General features: G+C 39.0%; 1 long non-coding RNA gene across 1 annotated transcript in view; it reads right to left on the reverse strand.

Annotated features, from left to right (window-relative positions):
* Nucleotides 1-3,442: 3,442 nt before the first annotated feature.
* The window catches only part of LOC119529521, a 173,299-nt gene continuing 157,340 nt past the window's right edge, over nt 3,443-19,401 (reverse strand). Inside the window, exon 9 of the long non-coding RNA XR_005215884.1 lies at nt 3,443-4,293. This is a non-coding gene — a long non-coding RNA (uncharacterized LOC119529521). The remainder of the gene's footprint in view (nt 4,294-19,401) is intronic.

Here is a 19,401-nt window from a genome sequence, read left to right on the forward strand (position 1 = left end):
ATGCATAAATGTGAAGCGGTGCAGGAGGCTGCAAAAGAAAGATGCTAGAGAGAGAGGGGGTGGGAAGGGAGAGACAGAGAGAGAGAGAGAGAGAGAGAGAGAGAGAGAAAGGGGGGGGGGGGAGAGAAAACAGGTCAAAAGCTGTGAGAGCTTTGATTTACATATTTAGGAACATTTACATATATTTGTGCAACCAGCCTCACTCTGAGCTGAGAGCCATCCAACTCCAGCAGACTTTGCTGTGGCCTGGTCATCACTTAATTTGAGAACATATAAGTCCTGGGTTGATGAGTTTTACTGGTGTAATGGTGATAAGTTTTCTGCAATCAGGTAAGGATCAATAAGATCACCTTATGACCTTGGTAGCCTGACAGCAAGGAAGAGAAAAAGGACGAACAATTAAAATGGTTTTCTTTTTTTGTAAATGACATAAAATTAATCAAGAACCATATTTCAAATCCCTTTTTTGATGGGTCATACTGAGGACATGTAGAGAAAAGCCTGCACTGAAGATTTACTCTAAATGCCTGTATAGCCAGAGAAGTTAATTTCATAAGAATACAAAATTTTCTCATACCCAAAATGTAGTCATATGAACATTAATACTCATCAGAGGCAGCTACCTAATTTGTGCGGCCTAGTGCAAAATGAAAATGAGGATCACTTGTTCAAAAAGCAAGAGAAATTGCTATTAAAGAAAATAAAATATAAAGCTTTTTCATTTCTTCTGTTGCTCTTTCTACTAGTTTTAATGTTTTAAAATTTGCCATTTAATTTCCTTCTAAGTATAGAAAAATAAAAATTTGAATTAGCCTGAATTTTATGATTCATCTTTATATTGTTCAATGTAGGTTTAAAATGTAAATGTAACAGTATTTTTGTATGCAGAATTACTAAAAGTATGCAATTTTTACTTTGTAGCTTAAACACACATAGGCATTTTATTATTACCAGAACAGTGGAAATGTTGCACAAAATTAACAGCTGTTTTTGTTTTGCTTCTTGACATGCGCATACTCTATCAACACTCTTTGGCTTATTGATGAATAATGAAGAACTGAAAGGCAAAAAACTATGGGTTGCCCTATCTTTCTCCCTCCTTCTATGTCATCATTTTCAGTACAAGTGGTTAGCTAATATATGAAATTAACAGAAGAAGAAAGAATGCTGTGTACATTGTGCTGGGTTCCTTGGGATTCAAAAGAGTCCCACATCTCAGCAGTCTAGTTACAATTTAAAGCAAATGAACAAACGAACAAAAACAAAAGTTAAACTTAAGGAAACGCAAAGATCGGAGAGGCACCACAAGTCAGTAAAGTGTTTCAGGTCAGGTCAGCAGTTCTCAGAGAGCTGCAGAATTTCAGAAGAGAGAGAGAAAATGGGGAGCTGGAGAGGCCAGCATCATCAAAAACATCGCACTCATCAAGTTTTCCACAAGAAGAAATGAGTCTCTTGAGTGAGACAAAATTTGGATCTTGGTTGGGATTTGGAAAGGAGGGAAAGAAAATCTAAGAGTAGGGCCAAGGTAATGAAAAACTAGGATAGAAAGAAAAAAAGTGCAAGACCCTAGCTAAGACATTTCATATTTATTACTATAACTGTTGTTACTATTAATAATAAAATAGTAAGAGCTACCATTTGTTAATTCCATATTCCATGCTGGAAACTATCCCTGTTCCTTTACATGTTTTAATTAACTTCTTTAATCTTTGTGACAAGACATGAGTTAGGTACTGTTCATCAGTCTCTTTTATACAGGAGAAAAAAATTACATTAAATAACTTGCCCATGACCTCACAGCTGGTAACCAGCAGAGCCAGGACCTTTGGGGATAAATAATTGGGGCATTCTGAGCAGAGGAATGATAAGGTGAGAAGGGGCTAAATCTGCCAGTGCCATGCAGGATCCATGGGTGGGTCCATCTGGAAGCAACCATCCAATCACGGTAATACTGAAATAATACAGATATGATATTTAAAAGGGAAGAGCACTGGGAATGGAAAAGGGAGAGAAAGATGCAAGAAACAGTACAAAAAAAAAATAAGCAGGTTTGAGGGCTAGTTGTATTGTGAGCCAAGAGATAGCAAAGAATGAAGGACTGTTAGTTTATGCCAGAGGTTGCAAAGTCACAGTTCACTCACTGGCTGGATTCTGCCTTCAGACCTATTTGGTCTGGAGGTTTGGCAGTAGAATCACTTGCCAACATTTAAAAATTAAATATATATATAAATATGAAATTTTGGTCTATTATTTGTTTTAAGTGGAAAGATTTGGAAACATTGGTCCCTCATTTGGTGACTGTAACCATCAGCTCAACACCCCCTCCCTGCCTTAGTTGGTTCCTGTTCACTTCATGGAGTCCTACTGAGTATACTTAATTTATTTTTATAATGGCATTTGCATTTTTAATACATGTTTATACATATCTTGTTGAAACGATTAAATTAGATAATATATGTGAAAGGGCTTTGTAATTTGTAAATTTTAAAGCAGTTTATAAATACATGTAAGTTATTATCAAAGCATACTAATTTGACCCTGTCACACTGTGAACAAAAGGAACAACCAACAGCTTAGTGGATTAAGAAATTTATCCTGCAGCATCAGCCATTCCTCTTAGTCTTACATTTGTTGATGCATTCATTCATTTAGCAAACTTAAAATCTTCTAGTCACAAGAGTTACAATGGTGAATAAGATAGATAAAGTCCCCATTCTCAATGAGTAGACTAGTTTAGAAGAAATGAAATAGATATAAATTAGAAATTGCAGATGAAGGTAAATGTCACACCCCAAAAATGGTAAGATAATGTCAGAATGTCAAAATATAAATAAGATCTATGAAATAAAAAATAAGATAATATCAGAAAATAATAGATTTTATGAAGAAAACAAAACAGAGTAATGTAACTGAGAGTGAATGTGGAGTGGCACACTTTGGTGAGGTAGTCAAGGAAGGCCTTTCTGAAGAGGTGACAGTTGAGCTGAATTTGAATGATAAGATGGCAGGCATGGTGATGGGTGCCATTGGCGCAAATAGCCCAAAGGATGGAACAAGCCTGGATTGTCTGAGAAACAGAAAGAGCAGTTTGGCTGGAGGTTGGTGAGAGAGAGGGAAAACTTTATGAGTTGAGGTTGGGGATTTGGACTGGGCATGCAGAGTTAAAAGACCCAGTTTCTCTGCCCAAGTAACTCTAGTGTTGTTGAGGAGGCAGACATATAAAATGTTTACATGACAGCATGATAAATGCTATGACAGCATCCTACATAAGTGATAAGCCACGACAGGAGATCAGCCATCCCTCCTGGAACTTGACAGCGTCTCTGCTCTTCCCCCACCCTGACCAAACAACACTGTCCCCTCTTCCTTAACCCTTATTCAGTAGATCTCCAAGACGATCAGACTCCACAGTTCATCTGAGAACTCTTCTGAACCGGCAAGCAAAAAAACTGGGCTCATTGCCTAAAATCACTTTGAGCCCTTGGGAAGAGAAGCACTCAATAAACAAGGCCTGGGATTATCTCAGTGTTTATAAGATCAAAGCACTTTACAAACATTAACCAATTGAGCATATCATGTTGCAGGTTGTCAGTGTTGTAATGACTTTTGGTTTAAGCTCTTTATTTCTTTCTAAAATGCCTGTCTATTCTTTGAAGGTTTGACTTCTATACTGATGTCAGTAGACGGAAAGCCAAATTTGTCCTAGACCCTCCTTCAGGACTTCCAGAGAATTTTATCTCCACCTGGGGAGGGGAGGAAGGGAAGACTGACGATGGCACTTGACAGAAGCATTGGATTCCTTCTCCCTGGGCATTTTGAGAACTTCTGATTAGAGGTCTCTGTTATTGAAATGAAGATCATAGGGTTAGGACTATGTGGACCGATACTCTTTGTCATTGTTCCTAAACTCACAACGCATCTTTATTCTTGGCCAATGGTCTCACAAATATATTTCATCATAAGGGAGACTGTGAAAGAGTGCACAAATTGATACTTTAATCAAAATCACTCATTAGCTAGTTGAAAATGTAGGTTCCTAAGACCCTCTCTGGAGCTATTGAATTAAAATGGCAAGAATCTACATTTTAGTAAGCTTTCTAGTTGCTTCTTCTGCATATGCAGTTGAGAAGCACTGCAGTAAAATTCAACTCAAAGTTCAGGTCTATTCAATTCCATTCAGTACATATTTAATAAAAACCTATGAAATGCAAGGCACAAAGTCAGATGCTGCTGAGGAGACAGAAAAAAGCAAGATCTGGTTCCATCTTGAGAAATGTATATTCCCAGTAGAAGCTAAAAAGAAAATAAAAAGATAGGTGATTTTAATACAACAAAGAACATGATACAGATATGCAGAGTATAATAGTTAAGAGTAGGAAGGAGTGACACCCAATTTGGGTCCAAGTCCGGTTGGATTTGGAAGGATGATGAAGACTTCCATTGATACAGCCTCGTGGTCAGAAGCATAGGCTTTGGAGTGAGAAAGCCTTGGGTCTTAGTCCTGTCTCTGTTACCTCACTGGGTGATCTTGGACAAGTCACCAAACATCTTTTTTTTAGTTTATTCATCTATAAAATAAAGTGGCTGACAAGATTATTTGAGGTCCCTTCTAGTACAAAACATTATTACTCTAGATTTGTCTACCTTAAAGATCTAGGGGTAGGTACCATCATTTTTTCGACTGACTGGATAAAGATTGTATTGTGTAGAATGATGTTGGCAGTGGGAGCTGTGTACCAGATACAAGAGATGTGTTGAGGCTAGAAACCCCTTGGGCTCTGCTCCCAGACAGGTTTGGTGAGAAGTGCTGCTGGTGCAGCAGCTGTTACTGCTAGTTATAAAGTTGTTTACTTTGTATTAAGTACTCACAGTAAGAAAAAATAGAGTTCTGTTGCTGCTGCCACCTCTTGATTTGTTCTAGAAACAAGCAAGATTTTCTCACAAGAGAGGTCAGTTAAGCCTCTATAACCAATGTTGAACTAAGAGGAAAAAAATACTCTGGAGGATGCAGTCCAAGTGGAGCCTGTTTCGTGTGTGCTTGGACCCTCAGGGGACAGGGCTCAGGTATGTAGAAGATGAGTTTACTGTGGATTTACCACAGCAGTTTCTGCTCCTCCAAATTCCTTTACCACCCAGACCATGGTGATAAATATTTTTCTTTCTCCTGTCATTCAAGGGTGGGAGCTTTTGTTGGGCACAGTGAGAAGGTCTGTAAAGTAAGAATTAGGCTAATGGATTGTTCTGGTGTTGCTTCTGAGCCTCCTGAAGAGTGAATGCTGTCTTTCTGAATGAGCAATAACTGTGCATTTCATCTATTCCTAAGTGACTGTTTGTCCTTGTAAGGGGAGAGAGTAGGGTCAATTCTCTGAGCTTCTCAAGGTAGTCTTGCAGCCTTTGGATTGCTTTCAAAGTTTCCTTGATGATTCATAATGTCTTGAGAGCAGTGTGTGTGCAAATTTACAAGTGGCTGGGAGAGGGAGGGAAACTTGATTTGGAGCATCTGTCAATTTCTTTGGTGTAAATATTCCTACCATGGCTGATCTCAAGGTGCAAAAGTGAGGTAACTTTGCAAGACTAGTGGGACCTAGTGCAAAACTAGATTGGCTATTTAAATGAAAGTTTGAGTTTCTGAGAAAGATCAAACCAGAACTGCATATAGGTACCATAAGCCTGTCAGCACTGGGGCTGTAACTGTTGAGTCCAGAAATTCTGAATCAAGCACTGATTGCCTGAGGTCAAAGGTCACTGGTGGAGCTTAGCTATCAATCATGTGAGCTGCTCTTCAAGAACATCATTTTCACCTGGTTCTGGTCACTGTTATTGTGGGTAACCTCTGTTTCTGTCCCACTTTAAAATTATTCAGAGGAACTGACTTGGGTCATGTAGGTGAGAGAAAGAGGATAGACTATGTCTTTTATCAGCATTGTAAGGTTGGCTCTTTTGGAAGATCTGTGAGCAATCATAAATGCAGATGCAGGTTCTTTGCAATGGACTCTAAAGAAGTGTTGAGATACAGAAGTCTCACATTGTACTTGTTCAAATGTCATATCAGAAATTTCAGTACTTGGACAACGTTATATAATGTTTCTTTCTGCATATTTTTTTTTAAATTTCAAAAAGTAAAGTAATACATGCTCATAGAAACAAAAATAAAACAATGTAAAGAAATATTACAAACAATAAGCAATATTACAGCAATCTAGAAGCAATTCTCTTTTCTTTCCATCTCCAATTCCACACCTCAGAATTAGCTACTCTGAACAATGGGCTTTTAATTATTTTTAAATGTGTTCTTGATATTGTATGAACATGAGATCATATTATATAGAGTTTAATATTTGCTTTTTCAATTAACAAAATACATAATGGGTATCTTTTCAATTATCTCATGCAGAACTATATAGCTCATTTTAAAATTCCAAGTAATAGCTTGGAAATGGTGCCATTTAGATTGTTTCCCTTTTTTTTACTATTATAAACAATGCTGAAATAAGCAACTTCATAAGGAGGGGAAAGTGGTTAAGTTTGATGAGTTCTCAGAAGTTAGATGATTTGAGTTCAAATCCTGGCCTTCCATCTACTAGCTGTGTGACTCTAAGTTAAAGTTATTTATCCTCTTTTTACCTCAATTCCATAGTCTGTAAAATAGAGGTAAATAATAATAGTACCTAATGTTGTCATAAGGATTAAGAAAATTAATACATATGCTTAAAATAAAACCCGGCACCTAAAGTGCTCATAAAATGTTAGCTACTATTATATGTATCTTTACATACTCCTAATAGCTTAGCTATTTGCTAGGGACTAGAAGTGAGTCAAAATGTGCACAATAAGCTCTGGCAAGCTTTAAGCTGATTCCAGTACACCACTGCTTGAGGGCATTCCTAGTTCCATTCCTAAGGTGTGCACCTTTTATGTTTTAATAGATAATGTCAAATTGTCCCCACCCCCCAAGGTTGTACCATTTGAATTCCAGCAACAGTGTAAGGTATGCCCTGTGCCAACACTAGAGATTACCAGTCTTTAAAAATGTTACCAGTTGTCATAATGCATGTTATCAGGTTTGACTCCTTATCCAAAGAATAAGGTATCCTGGGGCAATAGTTACCAAAAGAGTTGTGATGAAAAGGTCAGGGGGAAACAGCGATAAGAATCTCTTATTGTCCCTTTTATTAGTGAAGCAAGATCTTCAATACAGAGAGAGTACGTTGCTACTGCATGACTGCACAATTTAGTCTTTCTCCAGGTCATGTGTTCTGTTGGGAAGTTCTCTCCCCTATTCTTAGCTGTCTAAAGCATGTGTACCCTACAATGGAGGGCAGACATGATCATAAGTGGTTTGGAATTATTTTACTAGAGTATTTGCATCAAAACTCACATGCCATTGCACTGATTGCTGCTCAAGCAGGAGTAATGTGGCTTCACCTCCCTCTCCAAAGAGAAGATCATAGTTTTCCAGGCATTCTTTGCTGAGGCAGGTTGGCCAGGTTATAATTGTCACTCATCACCTTTACATGCATAAACTTTCACTCTATTTTGTGAAGCAGTAGCTGCAGCATGGGGAGAGAAACAACTGCATTTCCCAGCATCCTCCTCATACAGTATAAACTATATTCACAGACCTGATCCTATAAGGCACTTGTGCATTTAAGTGCTTTTTGGAAGTCTGGTGTATTCATTTCCTAGCTGCTAAAATGCATACCATTCAATGGGTTGGCTAAAACAATGGAAACTTACTGGCTCATGATTTTAAAGCTAGGAGAAGCCCAAAATTGAGATGTCAGCAAAGCAATGCTTCCTTCCTGGCTGCCAGCAATCCTTTGGTCCTCAGTTTTACTATCACATGGCAATACACATGGCAGCATCTTCTCCTTTTTCTTCTGAGTTCCATTGACTTCCAGCTTCTGGCTGCTCCCTGTGACTTCTCCTCCTGTGTCCAATTTCCATTGCTTATAAGAACTTCAATCATATTGGATTAGGGCCCACCCTCATTCAGTTTGAGCAGGCCTTAACTAATAACATCTACAAAGGTCCAATTTACAAATGAGTTCACACCCATAGGACCAGGGGTTGGGACCTGAATATGCCTATGTGGGAGACAGGATTCAATCCTTGATATCTGGTATCAACCAAGAAAACAGACCACGTTCTGCTGAGATCAAGGTATAGTTTACAGAGTGGATGTGATCCTTTGCCAAACAGTATAATCTCCTTTCTCATTAGAATGGGGCAATCTTATTCTAGATATTATGGAGCCTTAATTAATTAATCAGAGATCCCCAAACTATGGTTCAGAATGACATACCTAGATATTAGCTGTTGCAAAAATCATAAAACAGATAGTGAGAAAGTGAAATTTTGGGACAGTTAGTCATATGAAGTGACACATTGTGCTGGATATATTATCAGTTTACTTAATTATATGTGCTGTTAGAGCATGGATTGGTGCTATCTGAGCATGCGTATACACACAAAGAAGCCATCAACTGGTCTGTAAGCAAGCATGCTCAATTAACAAGGAGATCTTATAATTATCCTGAATTAATGTAGACAATCAGCAGACTATAATATAGACAAAAGTAAATATGTTTTCTCTGTCACTTTGTTAATCTGTTAGTCACTCTGCATGAATGAGAAGAACTAGATGGATAACAAATCTGCAACACACCTTTACATTGATAGCATCTGTATGAGACTGGCAACATGAGAGCATATAACTAAGATAACTCTCCATTTTCACATCTTCCACAGCACAAAGAGAAGACAATTATTTCCATATTTTCCCAAAATTAACAATTAGATTCAGTGTCTGTTAAAAGTCATTGGATAATTCATAGGCATACAGGGATTATCCCTATTTTTTACATTATATGTTTACTGAGAATTAAAAGTAAGAGAGAGAAAGGCAAATACATCATTTAAAATTAAGGGAATGATCCTTTTCTGATTTGGGGAAATTTGTTTCCTTGAAGAGTGCAGATAAAGATGTTTTATTGATATAAACAAATGGCTCAAAGCCAGATTTTATTTGTGTTAAAACACAGAGATTCCACTGAGAGAAGATGGTGGCATAGAGAGGAGTGGAAGACTTAGTCCCTCCTGGAACAATTCATAAATGACCAAAAAACTAGTAAATAACCTGGAATAACAGTGGGGAGACAAACGTGACTGCCCACTCATGATCCACCAACCTGAATTGGGAGGAATGCCCGAGATCACAGCATAAAATCTGTAAGTAAAACTGTGGACCGGCACTGAGAGCTGAGAGCCAAGAGCCGAGAGCCAAGAGCGGAGAGCCGAGAGCCAAGAGCGGAGAGCCGAGAGCCCCTACCTCACGGAAGACGCGCAGTGCTAGAGGGCAGCACTCTCTCAGCCTGGCTCCAAGTGAGGTTTTAATATTAACTGCTCAGTACAGACAGCGAATCCTCAACAAACAGACAGAGGCTTTTGGTGACAACTGACCTTGGGAGAGTCGGGGGTCATATCTCTCTCAGGACAGGGAGCCCAGAGGATCGGGTGCTATCTCTGGCTGACGGGTGAACCTGGGAGCTTTTCTGTCCCTTTCTCTCTCTGTGGAGAAAATCTCAGCCATTTTCAGCCAGCAGTGCTTTTCAGTAAAGATAGCCTCAGACATTTTAAAACCAAAACACTTCAATCAGCAGAGTCACAGAAACAAAGAACTTATTGATATGCCAATGACATCTCTGGAGGGGGCATAGCTTCCCAAGAGGAAAGGGAGGGGCCCAGCTCTACTATCCATCTTTCAGTCTTTCCGGAACCAGACCCCAAAGCCTGGGGGAGGAGAGCCACAGGCCACACCCTCTTACACAGACAGTGACAGGTGCATCTGCCTGGCAGAAAAGCACAGGTGTCTCAATCCTCTAAGAAAAGCTACCAGGGAAACCAGATATTGAAATATTACCTCTTTCTGTGACCTGAGCCTGTTCTCATCTGGGAAAACCTGACTGGGGTGGCCTAGGAGGTCAGATGCCTAGACAACAGAAAACTACAACCTACACTAAGAAAAACGAAGCTATGACCCAGTCAAAGGAACAAACGTACACTTCAACTGAGATACAGGAATTTAAACAACTAATGTTAAATCAATTCAAAGAGTTTACAGAATATTTCACAAAAGAGATAGAGGCTGTAAAGAAAACACTGGGCATATATAAGGCAGAAATTGAAAGTTCAAAAAAACAACCAGTAGAATCTATGGAAATGAAAGGCACACACAAGAGATGAAAGACACAATGGAAACATACAACAGCAGATCTCAAGAGGCAGAAGAAAACACTCAAGAACTGGAGAACAAGACACCTGAAAGCCTACATGCAAAGGAGCAGATGGAGAAAAGAATGAAAAAATATGAGCAACTTCTCTGGGAACTTAAAGATGAAACAAAGTACAAGAATCTACGTATCATTGGTGTCCCAGAAGTAGAAGAGAAGGGAAAAGGGGTAGAGGCAATAATAGAGGAACTAATCAATGAAAATTTCCCATCTCTTATGGAAGACATAAAATACAGATCCAAGAAGCACAACGTACTCCAAACAGAATAGATCTGAATAGGCCTACGGCAAGACACTTAATAATCAGATTATCAAATGTCAAAGACAGAGAGAATCCTAAAAGCAGCAAGAGAAAAGCAATCCATCACATACAAAGGAGGCTTCATAAGACTGTGCGGATCTCTCAGCAGAAACCATGGAGGCAAGAAGGAAGAGGTGTGATATATTTAAGATACTGAAAGAGAAAAACCGCCAACCAAGAATCCTATATCCAGCAAAGCTGTCCTTCATATATGAGGGAGAGCTCAAAATATTTTCTGACAAACAGACAATGAGAGACTTTGTGAACAAGACACCCGCCCTAGAGGAAATACTAAAGGGAACACTGCAGAGTGATAGAAGACAGGAGTGCGTGGTTTGGAACAGAATTTTGGGAGATGGTAGCACAGCTATGTAAGTACACTGAACAAAGATAGCTATGTATATGGTTGAGAGAGGAAGATTGGGAGCATATGAGACGGCAGAAGAAAGGAGGAAAGATAAAGACTGGGACTGTGTAACTTGGTGAAATCTAGAGTGTTCAACAATTGTGATAAAATGTGCAAATATGTTCTTTTACAAGGGAGAACAAGCAAATGTCAACGTAGCAAGGTGTTAAAAATGGGGAGGCATTGGGGGAGAGATGCAATCAATGTAAACTAGAGACTGTAACTAACAGAATCATTGTATTATGCTTCCTTTAATGTAACAAAGGCGATATACCAAGGTAAATGTGGATAGGAGGGGGGATAGGGGAGGCATGATAGACACTTGACATTGGTGGTGTTGTCTGACTCTTTACCCTACTTTGATTTGGGGTTGCTTTTCCTTTTGCTACTTCCTGGCTGTCATTTTTTTCCTCTTTCTTTTCCCTCACTGCCTTCTCTGACAGTCCCTCCTTCCTTGTGGAAGAAATGTAGATGCCCTTATATAGATAGTGGTGAAGGTGGTGAACACATAAATATGTGACCATACAGAGAACCATTGATTGTTTACTTAGGATGGAATGTTTGGGGTGTGAACAAAATCATCTTAAAAAAAAAATGGGTTGATGTCAAAACCTCAAGGGCAATATACTGAGTGAAATAAACCAGACACATAAGGACAAATATTGCAGGGTCTCACTGATAAGAACTAACTATAATATGTAAACTCATAGACATGAAATATAAGGTACCAAGATACAGGATGAGGCTTAAGAATGGGGAGTGGTTGCTTAGTATGAGCAGAATGTTCAACTAGGATGAACTTAAATGTTTGGAAATGAACAGAGGTGTCGGTAGCAAGATGTGAGAATAACTAACAGTGCTGAATGGCATGTGAATGAGGTGGAAATGGGAAGCTTAGAGTCATATATGTCACCAGAAGGAAAGTTGGAGGTCAAAAGACGGGAAAGTATAAAACTGAATCCTATGGTGGGCAATGTCCATGATTAACTGTACAAATATTAGAAAACTCTTCCATGAACGAGAACAAATGTATGACAATACAACTAGAAGTTAATAATAGAGGAGCATATAGGGAAGAAATATATACCTATTGCAAACTATATACTACAGTTAGTAGTATTTCAACATTCTTTCATAAACAGTAACAAATGTACTATACCAACACTATGAGTCAACAATTGAGGGGGGTTGGTTAGGGATATGGGAGGATTCGAGTTTCCTTTTCTTTTTCTTTTTTTTTTTTTTTTTTCCATCTTTCACTTTATTTCTTGTCTGGAGTAATGAAAAGGTTCTAAAAATTGAACAAAAATTAAGTGTGGTGATGGATGCACAGCTGTATGAGGGTACCAGGGGCAAGTGATTGTACACTTTGGATCTTTGGATAATTGTATGGTATCTGAACAATCCCAATTGAAAAAAAAGCTGAAAAATAATCCAGACTTCAGCTAGAGATATGAATGAAGCAGATGTGGTTAGGACTAGGGCAAATTGGGCCAAAGGGTAAAGGACAATACTGAATGCATTTTAAAACTTCAAATTCCATGTGAGAACAAGTAAAGAGATGTTTAGTTTGTGCAAGATTTATATTTCCTAAACAATCTAACTCCCACAGTTTGTTCAATTACCATATTTACGTGGAACTTTTAATAGGAAGTTAGACCTGGTAGGTTTGCAAGGTTAGTGTGAAATAGTGACACATCCCAAAGTAATTTTGACAGAGAATAAAAATATATACACAAGGCCTTCCTAAGGAGCTGAGGGAAAATGCAGAAGTTTTGGGCTTCCTCACCTGGATTATTGCTGATGTTCTCACAAACACTGAGGACTGGCAGTTTGATATGCTGTGCCCTCTATCATGGGACTTGCCCTTATGAAGGTCTCCACTGCAAATGAGTGGCTAAACCTGCTTATAATGGTGCCTAGGATTCTTCCCCTCAGTACCTCTTTGTTGGTAAGATGTGGCCCTCTCTCTCCAGCTAAGCCAACTCAGAAGTTGAACTCACTGCCCTCCCCCCTACATGGGATCTGAGTCCGAAGGGTGTAAATCTCTCTGGAAATGTGGGATATGAATGTGGGGATGAATCTGGACCTGACATTATGGAATTGAAAACATCTTCTTGACTAAAAGGGGGATGTAAAGTGAAACAAAATGAAGTTTCAGTGGCTGAGAGATTTCTAAAGGAGTTAAGAGGTCACTCTGGTGGGTATTCCTATGCACTATATAGACAACTGATTTTAAGATTTAATGCATTGGAATAGCTAAAAGTAAATACCTGAAACTATCAAATTGCAACCCAGTAGCCTTGACTCTTGAAGACGATTGTATAGCAATGAAGCTTACAAGAAGTGACAGTGTGATTGTGAAAGCCTTATATATCACGCTCCCTTTATCCAGTGTATGGATAGATGAGTAGAAAAACTAAATGAAAAATAGGGTGGGGGTGTTTTTTGGGTTTTCTTTTTTACTTTTAATTTTTATTCTTATTTTCACTCTTTTGGGACATGGAAAATGTTCAAAAAATAGATTGGGGGGATGAATGCACAACTATATGATGGTACAGTGAACAATTGATTGTATGCTTTGGAAGATTGTATGATATGTGAATGTATCTCAATAAAATTGAATAAAAATCTAAACACACACACACACACACACACACACAGATTCCTATTTTTTAGGTAAAATTTGAGGAAATTTTCTTTATAACACAAGGAATCCAATTCTTCCCTCATTTCCCACCAACCCAAATCTCTTTTTCACCCAAAGTCCCCTTTGAAGTCAATTGTGACTCAGCACAAATAAAAGGCAAAGCATGGGGATAAGATCTAACCTGAGAAACAATACCATGCTCTGTCTCTGCCTTATGTGTCAGGCAACATCGAAAAAGTAAAGTTTTTCCAAAATCTACCAAAGTGCAATAACAAAAATATAGGGAAAGCCTGAAAAGAAATGGAGCCTGAGCAGGGATTTCTCGGATGATGTAAGATCTTCAACAATGATAAAACCAAGCAAGCCCTTTACTATTTTAAAATTCTACCTTTCACTGGTTTGGAGTAACAGCATTTCAAGAGCAAAGACGAGATTCCTTTCTAGTTTGTGCGTGACTTGTACGATTCTAACTCAATACCAGTGAAGGAAGGTATTTCTTCCAAGCTCTGGAAACTTCCATCCCCTTGTGTGCAGTTTCACATACATGTGAAATCTCTGACTCTAAAAGCAACTGAAAGAAATATTCAAATGAATTCAGCTATCCAAAAAAACAGAAGAAAACCATTTGTATTCCTCCAACCATACTTGCCTGCGACTGTAACCTGTTGCACCAGGAACTCTCCTGCTTATGTACAGCTACTTCTCACCGGCTGGCGATGAATTTCTAGTCCATTGAGAAACCAAAGCTTGAAAAATGGAAATATATTCACTGATGCAATCCTCATTCGTTTACTCAGGGAAGATTCAGTAATCTCCTATGGATTCTTCTAGGCACAATGTTGAATAATGGGGATGAAAAAGTGCATATAATACATTCCCTGTTGGTCTAACAGGAGAATCAGTATTGCAAATACTTACAATGCAATATGTTAAGGTGCTCTAAGAAAAGGTGCTAAATGATACCAATGTTTATGAGCTATAAAGTAAAAATTAAAGTCTGGTGCTCACTTAAGAAACAGGTTTTATCTTCCTTTCCCAGAGAACACTCCCCCAAGTTTTAATAGTTTTGAAAAGCTTTCAGTGTTCTTGTATTTATGGAAACTGCTGAACCATTTTGCACATAGGCTTGCTTACTTGCAAATACAATCATTTTAATGATAGACTTTGAGTGTAATATATACAAGCTAATTACTTTTAAAAGCAAGGATATAGGGCTGAAACACAGCAGGCCTTCCCAAATAAGTCTTTGACACATCCCACAACTGTGACGGCATGTTTGACCTAGTTTACCATTTGGGTGGCATTAGCCACAAGTATGAAACAAAAAGGTATTTCCAGTTCAGAGCCCAGGGAGCAGTGCTTTTCTCCCCTAAAGGTATTTCTTTTCACCCAGAAGGCTTAATTTCCATTTAAACCCCTGCGAAGTACAATAATTGGAAAAGTTATTCCCTTCTCTGGTTCTGCTTGCTACTCCAAGCATGTGACTTTCTAATGGTAGTGTGATGGGGATTTGGCAAACAGTTGGTTATATATATTGTTGGAACTGTTTGGGGATTGTTAACCTGGAGAAATACATGCACATTATGTCTCATACAGTTAGAAACAAGGAAATGATATGTGAAATAAATGACCTTACCACAGTTTCACTTAAAGCAATAGAAATATAATCTTTTATAAAAATTATGATTATTTTTGTTACAGAAACCACAATATAGTATTCCTGCATTTGTTTCATTTGTCTCTGCATTTTGGTCTCTATTTTCATGGAACATGGCAGATGTCATCCGCAATTCCACCAGGCATGGTTGAAACAGTTTTCATCTCTCAGAGATGGCTGAAATACTTTTCATCTCAGATGCTAACTGTAATTCATTGGGAAGGGTTTTAAGGGGCTTGAGGTTGAGAAGGACACTGATGCCAAGTCTAAGTTTAGTAGAAGATTTGTTTGGCACTTGTGAGGGGGTAATGCCAGCATATTTTCTGGGATTGCTTTTTGTTTTGGGGGAGATTTTTTTTGACCACTCTTTTCATAGAGCAATAGGCAAAATGAGACACATTTCCTATCCTTGAGGGGTGTTCTAGTTTGCTAATGCTGCCAGAATGCAAAACACCAGAGATGGATTGGCTTTTATAAAGGGGGGTTTATTTGGTTACACAGTTACAGTCTTAAGGCCATAAAGTGTCCAAGGTAACACATCAGCAATCGGGTACCTTCACTGGAGGATGGCCAATGGTATCCGGAAAACCTCTGTTAGCTGGGAAGGCACATGGCTGGAGTCTGCTCCAAAGTTCTGGTTTCAAAATGGCTTTCTCCCAGGACATTCCTCTCTAGGCTGCAGTTCCTAAAAAATGTTACTCTTAGTTGCGCCGGGGTATTTGTCCTCTCTTAGCTTCTCCGGAGCAACAGTCTGCTTTCAATGGCCTTCTGCAAATTGTCTCTCATCTGCACCTCCTGTGCTTTCTTTAGAGTGTAACTCTTGGCTGTAGCTCCTCTTCAAGATGTCACTCTCAGCTGCACTGAGTTCCTTCTGTTTTCTAGCTCATTTATATGGCTCCAGTGATTTAATTTAGACCCACCCTGAATTGGTGGGGTAACACCAACATGGAAATTATCCAATCAGAATCATCACCCACAGTTGGGTGGGTCACATCTCCATGGAAACACTCAAAGGATTCCAATCTAATCAGCACTAAAACGTCTGCCCCATAAGATTGCATCAAAGAATATGGCTTTTTCTGGGAGATGTAATACATTCAAACTGGCACAAGGGGTTTATAATACAGATATCTAAAAAAAGTTATGCCCTCCTTTATTTACTCATTTGTTAGTTATTCATTAGTCCACAAATATTTAGTCTTTATCTGATATGAAACAACTGTAATATGAGATATTAAAAGAAGGAATAAGAAAGAATGTTGCATAAAAAAATAGAAGGCATCCTATTTGCCTGGGAAGGATATATAATCTAATAAATTATCAAGCATATACATATGAAGCAAGAGGAGAACATGGAGTTCAGGAAATATGGGCTGAAGGGAGAATCGATATGGGGCAGAGCGATCAGAGAAGGTCAGAGAAGTTGTTATTTAATGTTCCGGTTTGCTAATGCTGCTGTTTTGCAAAACACCAGAAATGGATTGGCTTTTATAAAGGGAGTTTATTTGGTTACAAAGTTACAGTCTGAAGGCCATAAAGTGTCTAAGGTAAGGCATCAACAATTGGGTACCTTCACTGAAGGATGGCCAATGGCATCTGGAAAACCTCTGTTAGCTCAGAAGGCACGTGGCTGGCATCCACTTGCTCTGAGTTTGCGTTTCAAAATGGTGTTCTCCAAAATGTCAGTGTCAGCTTCCAATAGCCATCTTCAAAATGTGTCTCTCAGTTGCAGCTTCTCTCCAAAATGCTAATCTCAGTTGCTCTGAGGTCCTTGTCTGTGAACTCCTTTATACAACTCTAGTGATCCAATTAATACCCACCCTGAATGGGCAGGGTAAGACCTCCATGGTAATTATCCAATCAAACGTTTCACTCACAGTTGATTGAGTCAGATCTCCATGGAAACCTCAATCAAAGGATTCCCATCTAATCAACACTAATACATCTGCCCCCACCAGATTTCATCAAAGAACATGGCATTTTCTGGGGGACATAATATAGCCAAACTGACACCTTCCACTCCCTGGACTCTATAAAAACATGATCTTTCCATATACAAAATACATTCACCCCATCACAATATCCCAGAAACTTAAATCATTTCAGTAACAATAGTTAAGCACAAGATACCATTAAAATCAGTTACTGGCATTGTCTAGTCTTAAAGCAAAGTTTCCCTCTAGCTGTGGACCTGTGAAACTTAGAACAAGTTATCGGCTTCCGATATACAAAGGAGGGACAGTCATAGGATAAATATTCCCATTGCCATAAGGAGAAACTGAAAGGAAAACTGAGTTAACAGGACCAAAACAGTTCCTAAAACCTTTGAAATCATTGGATTTCAAAGTCTGAGAGTCATTTATACAATAATATTTTATCCTTGGGTCTTGAAAGCACTAGAGTTCAACCCTTTCCAAAGGCTTACACAGTGGCCCTTTCCTCTCCGAACACTGGGGTGAGTGCTCCAACATATCCACACACTGGGGAGATCAACTTTTGCTCAGTCACACCCTCCTCAAACATTGGGGTGCCACCCAGACTCTGCCTCTCTGGGGCAAATGCTCTCCCCTCTCTGAACAGTGGGGTGGTGGCCAGGCTCTCCCCAATCCCTGGGGAATATGTCCACCCTCCCCGGGGCCTAGGGTGGCAGCACTCTTCCTGAGCATCAAGGAGGAAGGCCCGTGCTCTGCCTCCAGGGCAAATACACCCTTTCCATGGGCTCTCCCAGCCTGAGACCTCTTGACTCCAGAACTCAATCTCCATGGCTCTGTCTTTGAAAAAAAATTTTCCTTCAATTTGTTTCTTTTCCATTTCCTCCAGTCCAGACCGGCAGTGGCTCCATTTATACAGATATCGCAAAAATCTCATCTGCTTGATGTGACGTTTACAGGGGTCAAAACCTTAAGACAATAGGACTTTCCACTCATCCTTTCTGGATAACTCCATCTTCAATCCTGGCTTGTACTGAAATGGCAGTCGGGTTCCATGTTTGGTAAAATCCTCACGTGGGGCTGTGGCCTCTGGGGTCTCACTTTCTGGAAGCCCAGAATTTTCGAAACTATCAGTTTCTGGTTTCTTCATACCCAAGAGTTCATTGCTCAGCTTATCTCTGTCCTGTCACATTTTAACTATAAGCTGCAAGTAGAAACCAGGCCACACTTTTGATATTTAGTGTTAAAATCTCTTCAACTAAATATCCCAGCTCCTCATTTTCAGATTCTTCCTTTTCTCCAACACCAGGTCTCTGTCAAAGTCTCTGCCACTTTAAAACAAGGATCACCTTCCTTCCAGTTTGCAGTGACCCATTCAACATTTCTGTTCAAGGTCTCATCAGAAGTATCTTTAGATTCCATATTTCTACCAACAGTCTCTTCAAAGTAAACTAGGCCTTTCCTATCAAGTGCCTCACAATTCTTCTAGACTCTTACCCTTATCCATTTAAAAAGCTGTTCCAACATGTTTGGTATTTGCAAGCTCAGCAGCACCCCACTTCTTTGGTACCAAAATCTGTTCTGGTTTGCTAATGCTGCCATTTTGTAAAACACTAGAGATGGATTGGCTTTTATAAAGGGGGTTTATTTGGTTACAACGTTACAGTCTGAAGGCCATAAAGTGCCCAAGGTAAGGCATCAACAACAGGGTACCTTCACTAGAGAATGGCCATTGGCGTCTGGAAACAGACATAACATAGCCAAACTGACACATTTAATAATAATATTATCTTTCCAGTAAGCACCACTTCACTGTTCACACTTCTCACATAGGGCAGAAGTATCAAGATGATGAACGATATAGAACTATGAAGACAAATACCCAGGTACACTGGTGGTAAATTGTTTGTATTGTCATAAATCTTCTTAACAGTGAATTATTAATCATCTTTAATTTTCTTTTTGTGCTTTATGGAACTCTGGTCTTTATATGCTTTCCTTGGTTTTTACATTCCTCACTAATATAAAGAAGACACATCAATTGTTGACATGCATGTTGATAAATGCTAACTACTGTATCTAAATCAACAATGGATTATGTGAAGAGGGCCCAAATCCTGCTTGTGTTCACTGTGAATATATGCAGCCAAGTTTCTCTATAATT

This window comes from Choloepus didactylus, chromosome 3 (genome assembly GCF_015220235.1).
Source record: "Choloepus didactylus isolate mChoDid1 chromosome 3, mChoDid1.pri, whole genome shotgun sequence".
Classification (NCBI taxonomy): Eukaryota; Metazoa; Chordata; class Mammalia; order Pilosa; family Megalonychidae; genus Choloepus; species Choloepus didactylus.